The sequence below is a fragment of the Protopterus annectens genome, chromosome 6.part1 (genome assembly GCF_019279795.1).
Source record: "Protopterus annectens isolate FY-2018-M chromosome 6.part1, PAN1.0, whole genome shotgun sequence".
In the NCBI taxonomy this organism is placed as follows: Eukaryota; Metazoa; Chordata; order Ceratodontiformes; family Protopteridae; genus Protopterus; species Protopterus annectens.
This window is the reverse complement of record NC_056738.1, coordinates 493,235,382-493,253,120: the sequence shown is the minus strand read 5'-3', so window position 1 is coordinate 493,253,120 and position 17,739 is coordinate 493,235,382.

The window sequence follows — 17,739 nt, the reverse complement described above, 5'->3', positions numbered from 1 at the left end:
AAAAATATTACATTCAAAAGCAAAGAAATGCATGTTGTGCAGAATTGTTGAACTATTTACAGTGTGATAAGACTGATACATACACGTAACTGTACAATGTACAATTGTTTGTTTCTTAAATTATTATGACATGAATTATTCCTTTATAGCAGGACTGAGGGTATTTAAAGGTGCAAACTTTATTTTTGGAGCAACATATCTTGTCTAATACAAACTTTTAATTTAAGAAACTGTTTCAGCAGGAAACTTTTGCCCCAGTGTTTTACTGTACAGAGTGCTTTGAAATTGTTTTCTGTGATGAGCATCTAGCAATGTAATTGGTGACTGTTAAGTCCACTGAGTAGACGTCACTGACTGCAGATTAGTATCGTGGTTAGATTAAGTTGTGAAGCACAGCATTTCTGTCCCACATTATTTTCTAAACTCCTATGTAATTTGAGTTTCAGTATAGTATGGTAAAAAGGCAGAAATGATCCAACCTGATGCAGTGGCATTATAAAACCTATATGTGCTTTTAGTATCAGCTAAGGATCATAGATATAATAACCATAATTATTACGACAACAGAAAAAATAATTGTGAACTTAGTTCGTTTATCGCTTTGTTATGGTCAGTGAAATGTCATTAAACTTGTTATGTGTCACATTTTTTCCAGAAGAACAATGCATCTTTTTTTTTAGTTGCTTATTTTCATTCAGTAATGTTAGTGATTACTTAATTTGCTCAATTTTTTAGTATAACTGAACAAATGTTAATGAAGCAATTACACCCACCTGCACTCATTTACTGTATCTTTCCAAGGATCTGAAATATGCCACAGACAACATAGTCACGATGCATGTCATCTCCCCACTCCTTCACTCTGTAGAACTTGTAGAAGCAAAGTATGCAATCTGACTGTTTCTAAGGTTAACTAGGCACAGTAGAAACTGATCAGGGAATGTGGCTTTTAAGGTAGAGTAAAATTTCTAGAGAAAAAAGCTAGTTAACTCTAAACAGAAAGAAGATAGCATCATTTAGCATGATCTGCAGAAATATATCAAACTGTGGGCAAATACAAAATATACAGTGAATTAGCCAATGTTTTAAAGCAATATAACAAGGACAATGAAAGATGCATAAATCAAAGTAATAGTAAATGCAAAGGTAAAAGGATTTTTAATGCATCTGCTTTTCGATCAATGTGAATATCTGTATTTCTATTATTCATACCAAAAATTAATCATTTGACTCAGGACATTTTCAAAGGAAATGATCTGTCATTTTTGTCACCATGGAAAGAAATGAGTGCTGAATCTGTGATTATATTTGAAACCATTAAAGTAATGAGTGTAGCTAGGCAGTTGAAGAAGGATTTATTTGCCCAGTGAACACACTTATGAAAGAGCAGATCATGCAAGTCCTCTGCATCTTTAAGTTTAAATGCATAAGTGGAAAGCAGGGATGAATGACAGTGTACCACGAAGAGAAAGGGAGGAATAGTTTGTGATAAACTTGGAAAGGATTTAATGCATACCTATTGTACAGGATTTGAAAAGGTGGGATCGCATTTACTAATAAAATACACAGATCAAATAAAATATAAAAATGAAAGTAAGAAACCCCTAACACTGTGTCTGCAAAGAAGACCAGTTAAGAGAAGAATTAATAAAAGTTTGTCATGAAGGGATAGACAGACTGTTCAGTGAATATGAGAGTATGACAAGCTGCCAGGAGGTATGACTGTATTGTGCAGGGGAGAAGGAAAAGAGGAAGGGGCTAAAGCATAACTACAAGGTCGCCATAAAGGAGCAAACAAGGAAACAGGAGGGTATATTTGGAAATCTAGGTACCATTCCCAAACAAAAGCTGCACTGGTAGGAAAAAGGGTAGATTTATTACTGGGTGGATCAGTGAAAATAAGTCTGAATTACTGGGCAAAAGAACAATAGAGCTAAATGGCAGTAAAGTTAAATGAAGTTCCTACTTAGTATCTTGCAACGTACCAAGTTTAGGTCTGAAAAAATATATAAGTAAATACACTGTCAAAAAAGCAGAGGAAAAACGTGAATGGAATGTTGGAAATTAGTGCTGTAAAATGCAACATAAGGTGTATAATTATAAGTTGCAAACAAATTCCTGCAACTCACTAAAATTGAATGCTGTTTGTAAGCTTAGTTAGCAAAAGAGCACAATTAAGATAATAAAGAAATAGCAACATAGAAACATGAAATGCAAAATAATACTGAGAGAAGCAGACAGTGTCTGTTAAGGTAGTGTAACTTCTATAGCTATGGTTTATACAGCTGTTCCCAGAATGTATCTCTGAAATCCTGTGTTATCTAACATTCTAGCATCCCTCTGGCAAATAATTCCACAACCATACTACCTTTCCAATGAAGAAATATTTCTTTGCATCATGCTTGAATTGTGATCACTCAGGTACTATCACTGACCCTTCCACCCTCCCTACAGTTTTTTTTCCAATGTTCAACCCTTTTCTTGCCTTTTACTATCATATGTATCCAAATTATAGTCCCACTTTTCTATCCTCTTTTGGGAACTTACCCAGAAGACTGACATTTTCTTATCTTGTCCACACCAGTCCTAATACATTTTGCCACTGTTAACACCCTTGCCCAGTAAACTCACTAGAAATGGGTACAGTATTCTAGACACAGTCCTTGCAGGACCTGTGAGTCAGATTTCTGCAAGAGCTGTAAAATGTATCTTCCTAATTATGTATTCCAGCTTTAAATGGTACTAACTGCTCAAATTTTAAATTGCTCAGTATATTTTTTCTAGGTTTGACAACGACTCTAATCCTCTTCCTTTACTAGATTTTTCATTTCCATAACACCAGTGGATATGTGCTCCTGATTTCTTCCCTTGTTATGCACTGAGCTCCAGCTGATATTCATTTACTTGATGTACAAGCTTTGCGAAACCTTTGGAAATGTGCTCTACACTCCTCAAACAGAGTTGTTCTGTCTTCATTCATAAACTAATGCTTAAACAGCATCAGTCACAGTTCTAACACCTACTGCACACCACTGGACACTGATGTTTTTGCAGATATCTCCTGCATTCCAACAAGCATTTTTTGCTTTCTGCCCACCACTCAGTCCATGATCTATTTCACAAACCTGTGTCTTACCACACCATTTGCCTTAATTTAAACTTCAACCTTCTGCATAAGATGATATTGACAGCCTTTTTAAACATGCAGAGAAATCTGCATACGATGGTACTGAAAGCCTTTTTAAACATGCAGAGAAATCTGCATACAATGGTACTGAAAGCCTTTTTAAACATGCAGAGAAATGGATCAGATATTGGCTTTGTCTCACATGCATGAAGCCATGCTGGCACTCATGTTTAGGTCATTTAAATGTATAATTCCACCAGATTACCCTTCAGATTTTTTTGCACGCTTTGGTTAGGAGGTGGGACATATGAGGGTATAGTTAGCTGTCTCCCTCACACACACAACCATCATCATCATCATCTATTCATGAGGGACTGCCATTGTTTCTGGGGGGCACTCTGCATATTCTGGCTAGCAGGTCTTCAGCACTTCTGCAAGCTTTCTTAGTACAGGAAGAGGGAAATGGTTCATTCAGTCTCGTTGCCTTATTACCCCATTACTCTGAGTTCCTTGCCCAGTTCCTTCCTAGTAACTGCACTCAGTACATTAACTGGTGATTTACCCTGCCCTTCCCTCACCCTTATACCAACACCTTCTCTTTTTGCTCTATAAAATCTGAAAGAAATAATGCATTCAGGAGTCTAACTTCATTCTTGACTTTCTCATTTGTCTCCCCTTCACACGTACTTCTCCACCACCATCCCCAGTGTCACTGAAAATTATTTTTTGTGTACCTCACCTCTTTTTACTGTTTCTGTTTCTATTGCAGCACTTGCATTACTGTTGTCATTTCACCTCTTTATAACTATCTTTCTCCATTTTTTATCTCAATTTTGCTCTTGTAATCCCTTCTTTTTTTTGACATCCCATTGGCTTTTCTTTTGATCCCAGTTGGCTACCTTTTTCTTATCATTTATGGAGTACCACATAGCTCAGTACTGGGATCCCTCCTATTTGGGATATACTTCTCAGATGTCAAGGCAAATGTAGATGGCCTTTGGCTGACCACGTTTACTGATGACTGCAAGTTGGGGGCAATCACTGACTCTTAAAATGATGTTGATGTTTTACAGAAAGGTCTGATGAAGACTAATGACTGGGGTCAAAGCCATGGCCTCAAACTAAATGGGAATTCACTGTAAGAATCATTCACATAAGCACTTATCAGAGGGTTTATAGTTATATGTATAATCACCTAAATATGATTTTTTTTTTTAAATTAGCCTTTGTCAGTGAGAACAACCCTACTCTCCCTTTGTCTGGCTTCACAATGTAGATAATACTGTCATTTTGTAAGTATAACATTCTTCACCTGATATATTGTGAATCTTACATTTATTGGGCATAGCTAATAAAAGTTTAATTTCCTTTTCACATTACTGGAGAGTATATTTTCTCCATAACTCTGCAGGCAAAGAAAGCTGGGGTTTCTTGGAGTAAAAATAGCAGGATTAGTTCTAAGACAGAACATTGGAAGAATAATACACAGAAAAATATCTACAAACAAGGAAAATGAAAACAAGTCCATACTTCATGGAGATCAGTTGTTGTCTAAAGTTTTTTTGCACTGTTTTTAGTTCCAAGCCGAGTTCTACCACACACACACACACACGCACACGCACACGCGCACATGCACACACACACACACACACGCATGCACAACAAACAAACAAAAAACAAATGCTCCAGTAGTGGAATAGCAGATTTGAAATTAGCACCAAGAAGCAGAGCAGTCTGGTAAATATTGTAATACAAAACTCACAGTATTTGTACAGGTTATAGTCTTCTAGTAAGTATCACGGAATTGTTTGTTAAAATCTTCTCTAACACGTGATTGCTTACCAGAGTAACTTTTACACATAGCCACTGAATCAATTGTTTATCCTGTATCAATACTTATTAATCAATAAATATGGAAGAAATATGTACCAAAACTTCAGAAAAATCATAAATGGTTTAGTTCATCTTCATAAAAGAGGTAGCTGTACTGATGTAACCAGTTTTAGCCATATAGTTATATTATCGCCAATCTCCAAGTCTTAAACAATTTGTACAAAATAAAATTTTAGGACAACAAATATAAAGCAACTCAAACTCAATACAAAGTTCATTCAGGACACAACACAGAAACATGACTAACATTTCTGTCTCTAATAAAGCATAAAAGAAATGAAGGGTCTGACTGTTACTCCTTTTCCAGATTTAATAAAAAGAGTTTAACATAGCCTCACATCATCCACTTTTAACAAGATTAAGCAGCTTTGGCATTGCTCATAATTCCTTAATCTGGTTCATACTTATTTACATAAACAAGATCTGTGTGCATTATGACAAACCACAACCCTCTTATCAGGCAGGAATAAGGGTTATCCCACCAAGGATACAGTCTACTGCCTCTCTTGTTTCATGATGATAAAATCATTTGCTGATCTGCACAATAACTGACCTCCACATAGTTGAACACAATTTATCAGCTGTGCAAATATCAACTAAGTCCACAAATAACAGCAAACACAGTTGCAAAGAGAAGAATAAAAGACTCATTCGAGTATAATGTCCCTCTGTTAACTTTTGCATGTAATTGTATATTTCCAATATGGGGGGGGGTTACTGGTTCCTCTTGCTTAAAAAAATACTAATCTCATACTCTGGTAGAAAATGGCAATCTGCCAGTAGTAATAATATTTTACTTTGATTCCTATCAAAAACAATGTATAGAATTCAAAGGTACATACCTAAAGAACATACCCATAGAACAGGTATCCAAAACTAAGATTCTATGTGTCATCATTGATTAAAACTTAAAAATGTAATCACATTGATTACATCTTATCCAAAACTAATAAAAAGTGGTATGCATTTTAAATGTAGATCATACTTAACAGAACATTCAGTACTAGCTATAGCATGCTCACTCTTGGTGCCTAACTTACTTTATTCCTCAACAATGCATTTAAATAATTATGAGAAGTTAAAAATCAAGCTGATAGTCACAAAATTAATATGCACTGCAATGCTCTCTGTTACAAGTCTTCTGTTGTTAATTTAAAGATAAGCTGACAGGAGTCCAAAATGAAAAAGTAGGGATTATGCCCCCTTCATGTTTTTCTGTATCTTATCACCTTCTGCAAGAAGACCTATCCCTGATATGCACAGCATTAAAGAATCATTTACTGCTTAGAATAACTCTCTGGTGACTTGAAGACAAGAGGACACATGGTCTCAATGAAGATTAGTGCTAATCTACTTTGAGAAATGACAGGCTTCATATGTCAAAGATCCCCATGCTAATAAAATATCTCCCCATATTAATTAAATTCAAGTAATCAACCCAAACCTATAAGATGGAAATGGATAACTATATTTGCATCAGCAATGTCCACTTTAGAATCTGGGGTATCACACTCCTTGACAGCCTAAATGCATTCAGTTTCTTCAGAAACCTATGTACCTGTTAACAAGGCAACAGTAATAGTAAACATACCAGTGCAGATTCAACACCAAGGCCCTTAGAGCTATAGCAACGCATCCATTAAAGATAAAAGTGTTATACTTAGCAAAAGCAGCAGCAGCAGTTTAAGCAAAGCTATCAGTTTAATTTCACAAAACTTGAATAGTTATTACTAAAGAAGGTAAACAATATATTTTGCCCATAACACAGTAAGTACAGAATATTAGCATTGCCCAGACTAAGTATAGTGACACTATTTCACTGAAGAGAAACTGAAAAAGAATGTGCAACTAGCCACAGAAATGGAGAACAAAAACAAGCCCAGACTCAATGGTGATCAGCTGTCATCCTGGTCAACTTGAAAAATGATCTCAGATCTGACTTTCATGTCATGGCTGTCATTATAAAAAACAGCCAGAGGCTTGTCATTCTATACTGACCCAAGGATTCTATGAGGGTCTATATTAGAAAATCAAACCTTCAAAAGTTCGACTGTCATATGGTTGACACCATATGATCGAACATTTAAAAGTTTGAAAATCTAATAAAAAAAATAAACTACACAAATAACCTAATTAAACGTTTATCACCATGTGGGGGGGCTACACCCCCCACACCCCATGCTCTTTAAATATACCAACTCCAAGATCACACTACAGTACAGAAAAGGGAAATTTTCCCATTCCACGCTGTAAGGAGATCTCCATTAAAACGTTCAAACTTTCAAAAATTCGATCATATGGTGTCAACCATATGACAGTCAAACTTTTGAAAGTTTGATTATTTAATACAGACCCTTCTATGACCAGCTGACCTAGCAGAACTACAGTCAAGCATTTCCACTTGCATAACCTTTTGTATACTTCCTCAGAAGTAATTAAATAACCTTCTGACAGCCACCAGACATAAACCTGAATAACAGAACACTAGAACATCTTCCTGCTCTCACTATTGCAAAGACTCAAGCAAGTTCACCTGGCTAAAAGTCTTCTTCTTTTGGCTTTTCATGTTAGGGGTCATCATAGAGGAACAACAGTCTGCAGAATGATTGTCAGTGGAGTTTTACAATGTCAGGTTGCCTGCTCGGTGCCTGCCCTTCCAAAGAAGGCACACACACATGCACACTCACACCTAGCACATATTTAGAGTGTCCAATCCACTTGCAGCATGTCTTTGGGATGTGGGAGGAAACCGGAGCACCTTGAGGAAACCTATGCAACCACAGGGAGGATGCAAATAAATTATCTAAATGCTCGGTAACAAAAGAGTCATCATCATTGTAGTCATTATCATCATCAACAACCCCCCCCCCTTTTCTCATTTTCGACAAGGGGCCGGGGTGCTTTGTCAACTGCTGCCATCTCTCTCTCTCTCTCTCTCAGTTCAGTGCCACCCTCTTGCCTTCTTCAACACCCATGCCTGGCTGTCACAGGTCCTTTCTCACACAGTCCCTCCATCTCTTTGCTGGATGCCTTTGTTTCCTCTTGCCTTCTTCCTGTCTGTCCCAAATCCTCTTCACTACATTTGGGACCAACAGAAAGATGGCAATAGAAACAAAAGAGTGACAGCATATTTTTGAGCTCTGAAACTGGGAAAGTAAAATGCCGTTTAACAGGGTAAGAGTGAATTGTAAACCTCTACAGTAAATGAATATGTTCTGCCCAGTATGCCCTGATAACTTTGCATATTACCAAGTAAGTCACTTTTTTTCTTTTTTTTTCTTTTGTATTCATATATTAAAGCAAGCATAAGAATATGTAACTCACATTTTAACTGAATCTTGATACTCTTTTTTTAGTTCAGTGCTTTGATTTTACTTTCATTTCATCTTACTCACTGTACAGTCTGGCAACAAGATGTACAGCAAAGCATGGACTGCAATAAACTGATTCTTTTTTAAAGCATATTTAAGTAACTCGGGGAGGAGGGCATTTAAGAGACATTTAGTAAAACAGGAGGGCAAACAGCAGTACTATGCACTCCCCCCAATAATTATATGCCTATAATCTAAGTATCTAGATTAATTAAATAACATGAATGGAATGCCTTTCGTGAATGTGCAGAGAAATGGGTACATTAATACTACAGCCTATTCATGAGTTAACAGTATTCCTTATGGTTAAAAAGGCACTACGGACAAATTATTTCTGACTCGGAATAAACAGAGAATTGGTTATAGGAGTTCTAGACAATTAGGATTTTGTTATATTTGGAATTAAGAATAGAACTCTGCCCTTTAAAATAGGCCTTGGGTTCTTGGAATTCCACAAGTGCATTAGTCAGTGTCCATGTTTGCTCAAGGACAAGAAAAGAATCAATGAGTTCATGCTTCGGTTAATGGACAATGTATCCAAACAGTGAAGCATGTGTAAAATATTAAACTGATGTTCAAGTCAAGTATATTGCTGGATGTATACAGATGTAGGCATGGCACTGCCTAAGCCTGGTGGTATGACGAACAAAGCCAGTCTGAGACTTTACTAGTCTTAACATTGATTTTGCTTAGAAATTATTTTTTCATAATTGGAGGAAATCAGATTCAGTCTCATACTATAAAGCTCTGTGATAAATTAACCTTGTTATTATTATCAGACTATCATTCAGTATACGCCTGCAGTCATACTAACATCCACATAACTGCAGAGTCGGATACATACGCACATGCCATAAGTAAAAATATATAACTATAACTATATGTAATTTTATATATATATATATATATATATAGAGAGAGAGAGAGAGAGAGAGAGAGCAAGATACTAAAAATACTAAAAAAAGGGATTTATGATGTGATAATGGCACTGATAAAAGAAACGTTAACATTAATGGTTACACTATATGGGCCAAATGGATGACATGTTAAGATCTACTTAATGCATGAATTTTAAGATCCACATAGTGCAACTGCCTTAAAATTGAGACCTTTATAGCAGTTTTCTGTGGGCAGCAAACATGGTACTTGTCAGTACTGTTAAACACTTTGTGATAAATGCAGATAAATTACAGTTGTGTAAAATCTTACCATAACAGCAGATCTCTTCATTGTTGCAGTATTCTTTACAGTAGGGATCCCTTGCCTAGGACAAACCAATATCTGGCTAGCATACCAAAGCCTTAGGTTGAAATAGGGATGTTGTACATCACTTATATGCTCCCTGTGCTTGGCATGGGGCATAAAGGTGACATACGGGCATACCTTTCTCAGACCTGAAAAGACCCAGGAGGAACAACAGTCCAATGAGGAAAGAGGAACATGTGCATCTAAAACTGAGAAAGAAACGGGGAGGAAGAAGGGAGTGAATACTGCAACAGTGAAGAAAAAGTCATCTGTTGTTAATGGTAAGATTTTACACAACTGTACTATGTCCTTCCATATCATTGTTGCAGTATTCCTTACAATAGGGAGAGTACAAAAGCTCAGGAAGTAAGTTGGGAGGAGGAAGGTCCAGCAGAACCATCGATAAAGCCTTGTAGGATAGCCCTAGCAAAACCAGATCTAGACCTGGAAACTACATCTAACTTATAGTGCTTGGTAAAAGTATACACAAAAGACCAAGTAGCTGTCTCAAGAATGGAATTAGTATTAGAAGTTACAACCTTGGTAGAATGAGCCTTAACAGAAAAAGGGAGGCTTTTCTCATGAAAAGAGTAACAAAAGGAAATGGCCTTAGATATCCAAGAATAAATAGTTTGCTTTGAAACAGAAAGCTGCTCAGATTTATGAATGGCTTTAGTTTTATCCAAACAATATCTGAGTTGTCTATGCAAATCCAAGGTGTGAAGAACCTTCCCACTAGCAGACTTTGGAGAAGAGAAAAAGTGGCAAATGAAGAGACTGATTAAGACACAACTCATTAACTACCTCGGGCATAAAAGAAGGATTAGTACAGATAGCATGTCCTTATGAAAAATTAAAAAGGAAGCAACAGCCATAAGGGCCTGCAACTTAGACACCCATCTGGCTGAGGCAATGGACAAAAGAAGAACAGCCTTCCAAAAAATACTGTAAGGAAGCTGAAGCAGCAGGCTCAAAATGAGCCTGAGTCAATTTTTCCAGGGCAAAAATAAGGTCCCAGGAATGAGGAATCATCTTCCTGGAAGGCTTAATATGAAGGACACCCTTAAGGAATTGTCTGACTTCAAATCTAGAACTCAAAGGGAGAGTCAAATGCAGACAAGCAGAAATGGCTGAGGTGGGCTTTAACAGATGAGTATGCCGAACACTGAGCAATTCCCACAAATAAGAGCGAACCCAAGGAACTTCCACAGAAAGTGGATCCGAGTTACTAGCAAGACACCAGACAGAAAATCTCTTCTATTTGGGCAAATAAGATTTCCTGGCAGTGGGTTTTCTGGCCTCCTGCAGAACCTAAAGCATGTCCTCAGAAAAAAGGTGTCTAAAAGGGATCAAAATCCTATCACCCACACTATCAGTTGAAGAGTGGACAAGTGAGGATGTATGAGAGACCCCTTGTCTTGTTTGAGAAGGTCTACCCTCTGAGGTAACTTGTGATGATTGCCCTTGGCTAAATGCAGAAAAAGAGGGAAACAATGCTGTCTGGGCCAAAAGGGAGTCATCAGCAAGATTCTGGGAGAGTCCTGTTCTATCTTGAACAGGACTCTCAGTATAAGAGGAAGAGGAGGGAAGGCATAAAGAAACATCTGTTTCCAGGAAAAAGATAGGGCATCCACCTTCCAGGCCAGAGGACATGGGACGCTGGTACAAAAGAAAGGAAGCTGTCTGTTCAGAGGGGAGGCAAAAAGATATACTTGAGGAGTACCCCTCTGTTGAACTATGTACCGAAACACATCTCTGTGAAGCATCCATTCATGAGTTTATGTCATGGGCCTGCTCAGAGAGTCTGCCACAATGTTCTGATCTGAAGGACTATAAACAGCTTCAAGAGTTACCTGATACTGGACTACTAGATCCCATACCTGAAAAGCTACTCTGCACAAGAGGTAAGACCTTGTCCCCCTTGCTTCTTGATGTACCACATCACTGTGGTATTGTCTATGAAGATTTTGAGGGGTCCTAGAAGGAAAAGAGAATTTACAGGAGCTGCTCTAGGATTGGTCTGCTCTCTCTGATCTCTGGAGTGAATCCAAATGAAATCTAAGACATCCTTTGAAATCTGGAGAAAAATAAGTATTTTTGTTCACTGTACTGCACTTTAAACTGTGTATTACTGAATTGCTACCTACTTTTAGTAATTTTAACTGTTTTGCTGTTTCACTGTTTACACCTGTTTGCTGTTTGAGACTGTTTTTCCTGCACTTTGTATTTTCTAGTACTTGTGTATTTTATAGCAAAGGTTAGATTCAGATTTGCTGAATCTAGGCCATTTGGCTTTATCTGAGCACTAAAACCAGTCATCTTACATTAATAGGGCCCCCTGCACCCTTGTGGCAGAAGAGTGTAGCAGAAGACCCATCTGAGTTGGAGATCGCTGGAATAAGGCTCAATAATGAGCATATCCTTTTTTTTTTTTTGCTTAAAATATTTTATTCAAATTTTTAAATAGACACAACATGTAAAACATTATTTCAAAGCAAATTAGTAAACAACTATTTATATTATATACAAAATGTATGAGATCAAATTATTAACAAATAACACAAGACATACAAAAAATGATAAAGATAATTTAAATTAGTTAAAATTTAGATGGCGATGTTTCAATGAGGCCTAATACTTCTAGCCAGGTATTATTCTTGAGTTTGTTAGGAAAAATCCTTTTTTCTTTTATTGATGTTTCTTTGATTGCTGTGTCTTTCAGAAGGATACGAAAATCTTCATATATTGATTCTGTAGGATTCTTCCAATTTCTTGTAATAGGTTTCCTGGCCAAAGCAAGTATTGTCCAAGTTAAATAAGAAAAGTATTTTTTTTGATATTTTTATTTCTAAAACATTAAACATCTCTTTTGTTAAAGTAGAGGTGTCAATCCATAAAGCTTAGAAAAATCTTATACCTTTTCCCAAAATGTGTAAACCACAAAACAATCATAAAATATATGTGACTGGTTAGCTTTAATTAATTTTTTACATCTCCAACATTCAGCAATACTTTCTTTTCTCTTCTTGGCTACTCTTACAGGAGTCAAAACAGCTTGAAATAAAAATTTGCAAGTAAACAAACTCCATTATAATGTCTACAATGTGCTTTTAATAGATGAAAAAAGTTGTATTTTATTTTATCTTAAAGCTATATAATACTCTTTAGTAAAGAAATTCCCAAATTTCTTATTTAAATTGAAGTATCTTTAATTTAATTTCTAAATTACATCCAATACTATCAAATTCTTGATGTTTGTAAATAATATCATTTAGCATTTTAATCCATTCTGGAATCTCAACACAACACAAATTAAATAAGACAGAAAATTTGGTCTTAACTGATGTTAAAATTAAAAGTATATATATATTCCCCAGGATTTAATAACATCTGTGTAAGCACAGTGTAGAGCCTACATAGATTGTTACTGTGTCCATGTCCACAGTTCCTCCTCAGCAACGCGCAATGCATATTAATGATGAATCGTTGCTGAGGAGAGCCAGGAATACATTATTGAATCAGTGTAGGGAGTGGTGCAGTGATAACTGTGTCTGCACAGGAGTAAGAGGCTCCCAGCACTGTGGTACTGTTTTATGTTTATTTCGTTTTTTTTTTAAAAAGCATGTTTGTGCAGCGCAGAGTGCAGCAATGTTAAGCTGTGCCCACAGATAAAACAGCAGACACCTGCCAGACATCTAAAAATAGAAACCAAATATCATTATTTATTTACAAGTGATGTTTAAGTGTATCTAAGCGTGTTTGCATGGCACAAAACTCAGCACTGCGTATAAGTAGTTCAGTGGTATATGTAAAGCTATACTGGATTTCATAATGTCCATATAGCTGAATGGGTAGAGTGACAGCTTCATGTCTAGTAGGTCCAGGGTTTGAATACATGGAAGGGAAATTAGTATTTAATTTTAATATACAAATTTTGCAGACCAATTTGAAATATGGTTCCGCTGTGCTCTGCTAAACTCTGCTGAGACCTGCTAAGTGCCACATAAACATGATAACGGCTGCCAGTGTTTATGCGCTGCTTGGCTCTGCTTGGCTGGTTTGCACACTGCTAAGTTCAGCTAAGACTATGGTTCTGCAAGCTTTTGCATTTCTCAGCTCAGCTGCACTGGTTTTGCATTGCTAAGCATCGCTGTGCTTTTTTGAATGCTGCCCAATGACGTGTAAGGGTAGGAAAGCAGCCTATATTAAGTTCAACAGGTGGGAATACAGCTAAATCTATTGGAGTTCTTCCTTTGATGGGTACTATGGCTGGTGTTGGTGAAGGTACACTCTTTCAGGTGCAGTGTTGGGGCATTCTGGAGTCTAGGGTCATGGTTGGACTTCTTGTTAAAAACCATGAAGACTGGCTGCTGCAGAGAGGTTTCCAGGGCTCAGAGTGTAAGGCAGAGGCTTGGAATCAGCTGGGTAGAGAACTCACCAGTGTTACTGGTATCCCTCGTACAGGTGAGCAGTGTCATCACCACCATGATGACCTGAAACAAAGAAAAGGGGAACTCTTGGACACCTGGGTCCAAGAAGCTCAGCCAGGGAATGCCCCACAAGTATGCAAGTAATTTTACCTCTGTTTCACCAATATCTAATCTGAATGTCTGCAAAATTGGTATGCATAATGGTGTGCTTCTCTCTGAACAGCTGTAGAAGAGAGGGCTTGCAATGTCGAGTCACACGCCTGGCGCCTGACCAGGTTGCACCATGAGTGTGGTGAATATGGATATATTATGCTAACTGTAGTGAAATAAGCAAGAAAGGGTAAAGCATAAACTGCATGAAAGTATATACAATAAAGTCTGTAGTGCAATAAATGTGGAATTAGAGTTGTATTGCAAGAAATGAATAATGCCAACTGTTGTACAATAAAACATGAAACAATACCAATAACACCAAAGAAAATGGTGTACATCAGGACTGTGTTGTTGTAACCATTGCAGTAGAACTATATGTATTCAGGCTGCAAGGTAAGGTGCTGCAGTCAAGTATAACACTGTAATAGCTGTAGAATATAAATCTAATGGCTGACAATTGTATTAACTCATATAGTACCGTTCAAGGCTGTCTCTAGGTCAATATTGTTCACATAATGCTCTGTCATCCACAAACATCAGGTAATTAAGGTATACGGGTGAGGTAGCCCACTCCATGAATTGATATTGCTTGTTGGCTGCACAGATATTTCAACCCACTAGCAATAAATTGTGTGCACCAACATTGTTTATACTGATGTATATCTTACCTATTATATGCATTATGCTTGTATTTCATGCATGTGTGTTCTGTTGTCACTGTAGTCTAGTATAACACTGTAGTAGTACTGCCAGATCATATTTTGGTTCCAGATAAGCTCTAGGCAAATATCAGTCAATAATCAGCAGTGAATCAGTAGTTCAGTTTGTTAAATGTTCTGTATATAGTACATTTTGCCATACACAGACAAGGGTTCGAATCCAGTGCTATGTAGCACTAAATATTACAGTAGCAGCCACATAATGCTCACAAATTCTCTCTCCACAGGAACTACAGGTAAATTGGCCGGGCATCCCATATTATTTGTATATAATTGTGTTTATTTCTCAGACTGTTAAAATCATTAGCAAGAATATGAAAAATCAGCAATGTGCAGTCAGAAATAATATATGTGCAATCCTGGTATAGCTGTATGCATGGAGCACTAAGTTCCGGCAGTCAATTAATACATACCATACAGATGTCCCCTGCTGTCACTGCTATTGGGTTCTAGTCCCATGCCTGCCAAACAAGGCATGACTGCTGTTTAGTGTCTCTACTGTACACATACATATCTCTCAAGTGTCACAATTTCACATTATGTAATTAATAGTGTGTAATCTGCCTGTTACAGTAATACCCTGACGATGAGTACCTAGATTACAAAGTATCATCATTTCAGCCCACAGAACACCATGGTAGTTATATAGGTCCACCTGATGTGCAAGTGTTGTTTGTAGGTGTGTACCTGTAGTTGTTACCATTTAGCCTGTAGTGTCCCATGCATATGGCTTGAGAGGTATGTACATGCTATATCAGCTACAGGAGACTTGTACTCACTGTGTGCATAAAGAAAATACAGACCCATAGATTAGATAATAGTACTATTGTTAAGGAAGTAAGCTGCAATATTGCTATTGGACTGATTTTCTCTCTCTCCCCACCTCTTAGCTTCATTTATTTATTATTGTTATTCATTGCTTGTGGTTTACTATTAACATATGCTGTTACATTAACTGTTTTTTGAGGCATGTGTTTCATTATTGTTATGTATTATAATATATGCATTTTAACATACATTGTTAAATTGCCTATTTTGTTGGTCTTACGCTGTAACTCTTATTGGAATGCTGTTATACTGACTGTTCTGTTATTTATGGTTGTGTTTCACATAATATGCATTGATATGTAATTGCGTTATTTCTAGTGTTCTGCCATGCTGTTATTACTAAATAACTAACCTATATACCTCCATATTATCACACACCAGGGGGTGGGCTGGGTGGTGATCACCCCACCTTGCCTCCCATGGCACTGGGGGCACTGTCCACTGGGTCCTAGCATGTCAGGCCAGTGGGCCTGCCACTGCACCCTCCTCTGCCTGCGGGTGCAGGGGCATGGGTGGGTCACCAGATGGGGCCTGCACTCCCCATGGGAGCGGTGATGGAGGCACTGCAGTCACCCATGATCAACTGCCAGTCCTGGTGCACAGAATTGTTCACCAGAGCTATGAATGCCACCTGTGCCAGATTTAGAGCACACTGGCTGAGCTGGTAAGGCAGGCTCTCCCTGGCACCCAACCTCCAGCACAGCCACCCTCAGGGCAGTGAAGGAGCAGTGTCGACTGTCCCATGGGTGGGGACATGAGTCATGCTGCTGCTGTCTGGAGGCACGTGTGATTTGGATATTAAATGTCTTTATTACATTGTCAGACATCACCAGTATAAGGCATAATAATGGATGTAAGTGAGGTCTGTGATAGGGTATATATGTACCCTTTTATCAGCAACTTGTGTGGATATATATACAAAAAGCAGCAAATAAAAAAGTATGTACAACTGGGACTCTGGTGCAGAAATACAGCAATATAAAGCCATGCACATACTGATGGATGTAGAAATATTTGTCACAGCCTGTATAAGTGCACATAGTTCTTGTAAATACACATGCTTTTGCAGTGACTCAGTAATGCAGTCTGTTCAAGAATAACATTGCAGCATGCATGCATATTCAGGTAGGATGAATGTCTGACACTCAGTGTTGTGTTCTTCTTTCACACAACTCACCCACAATGTTTGCCAGTGAACTGCCCAGACACCACAATGTCATGGGATACTGACCACACATGAGGGTGAAACTGTGGATGCACTCCTGTTGATGCTGTATCACCACACCTGTCCATCTTAACAATTAACAAAGGGGCCCAGCTGGGCCCGAAGGCCTATATTATTGCACTGTGGTAGCATGTCATTGGCCAGTGATAGTGCAATTCAGCTGTTTTGGCTGCAATTAACAATTCTATGCCACAGATTGGTGCAGAGACAATTACCTTCTAATGGGCAGTACCAAGCAGGAAGAGAGAGAGGTCTGTCTGAATGAAATCTTAACACACAGACCATATTTAATTTCAAAAGACAGAAAAAAAAGTCAAAAAAGTATTATATTCCACCAGGTATGTATAATAGATTTCAATATATAACAGAGGATGATGGGTGATGGATGGGTGCATGGGGAAGATTACAAAAGCTGTTAGAGTCTAGATGATATATGATATAATGTGATACTCTGCTCATGCCCTACACACCCTACACATGCCTCTCAGCTGTCCCTGATTTTCCATCACATCTCAGCCATTTCCCTGTCAATTCCTCCTACAGTGGTTGGCTGTTGTAGGAAAGCTAGTGGATTACACACAATACATGGTAACAATGAGTAAGGATGTACACTTCTGTAACATCAAACTATGTACTGTAATCCACCTCCCTCATTCAGTCACTGTCTCACATACATAGATCTACTCTAACATTTTAAAAGTGTCCCTGAATGTCCCTGATGTACTCTGGCTAAGTCGACATTTCTGTT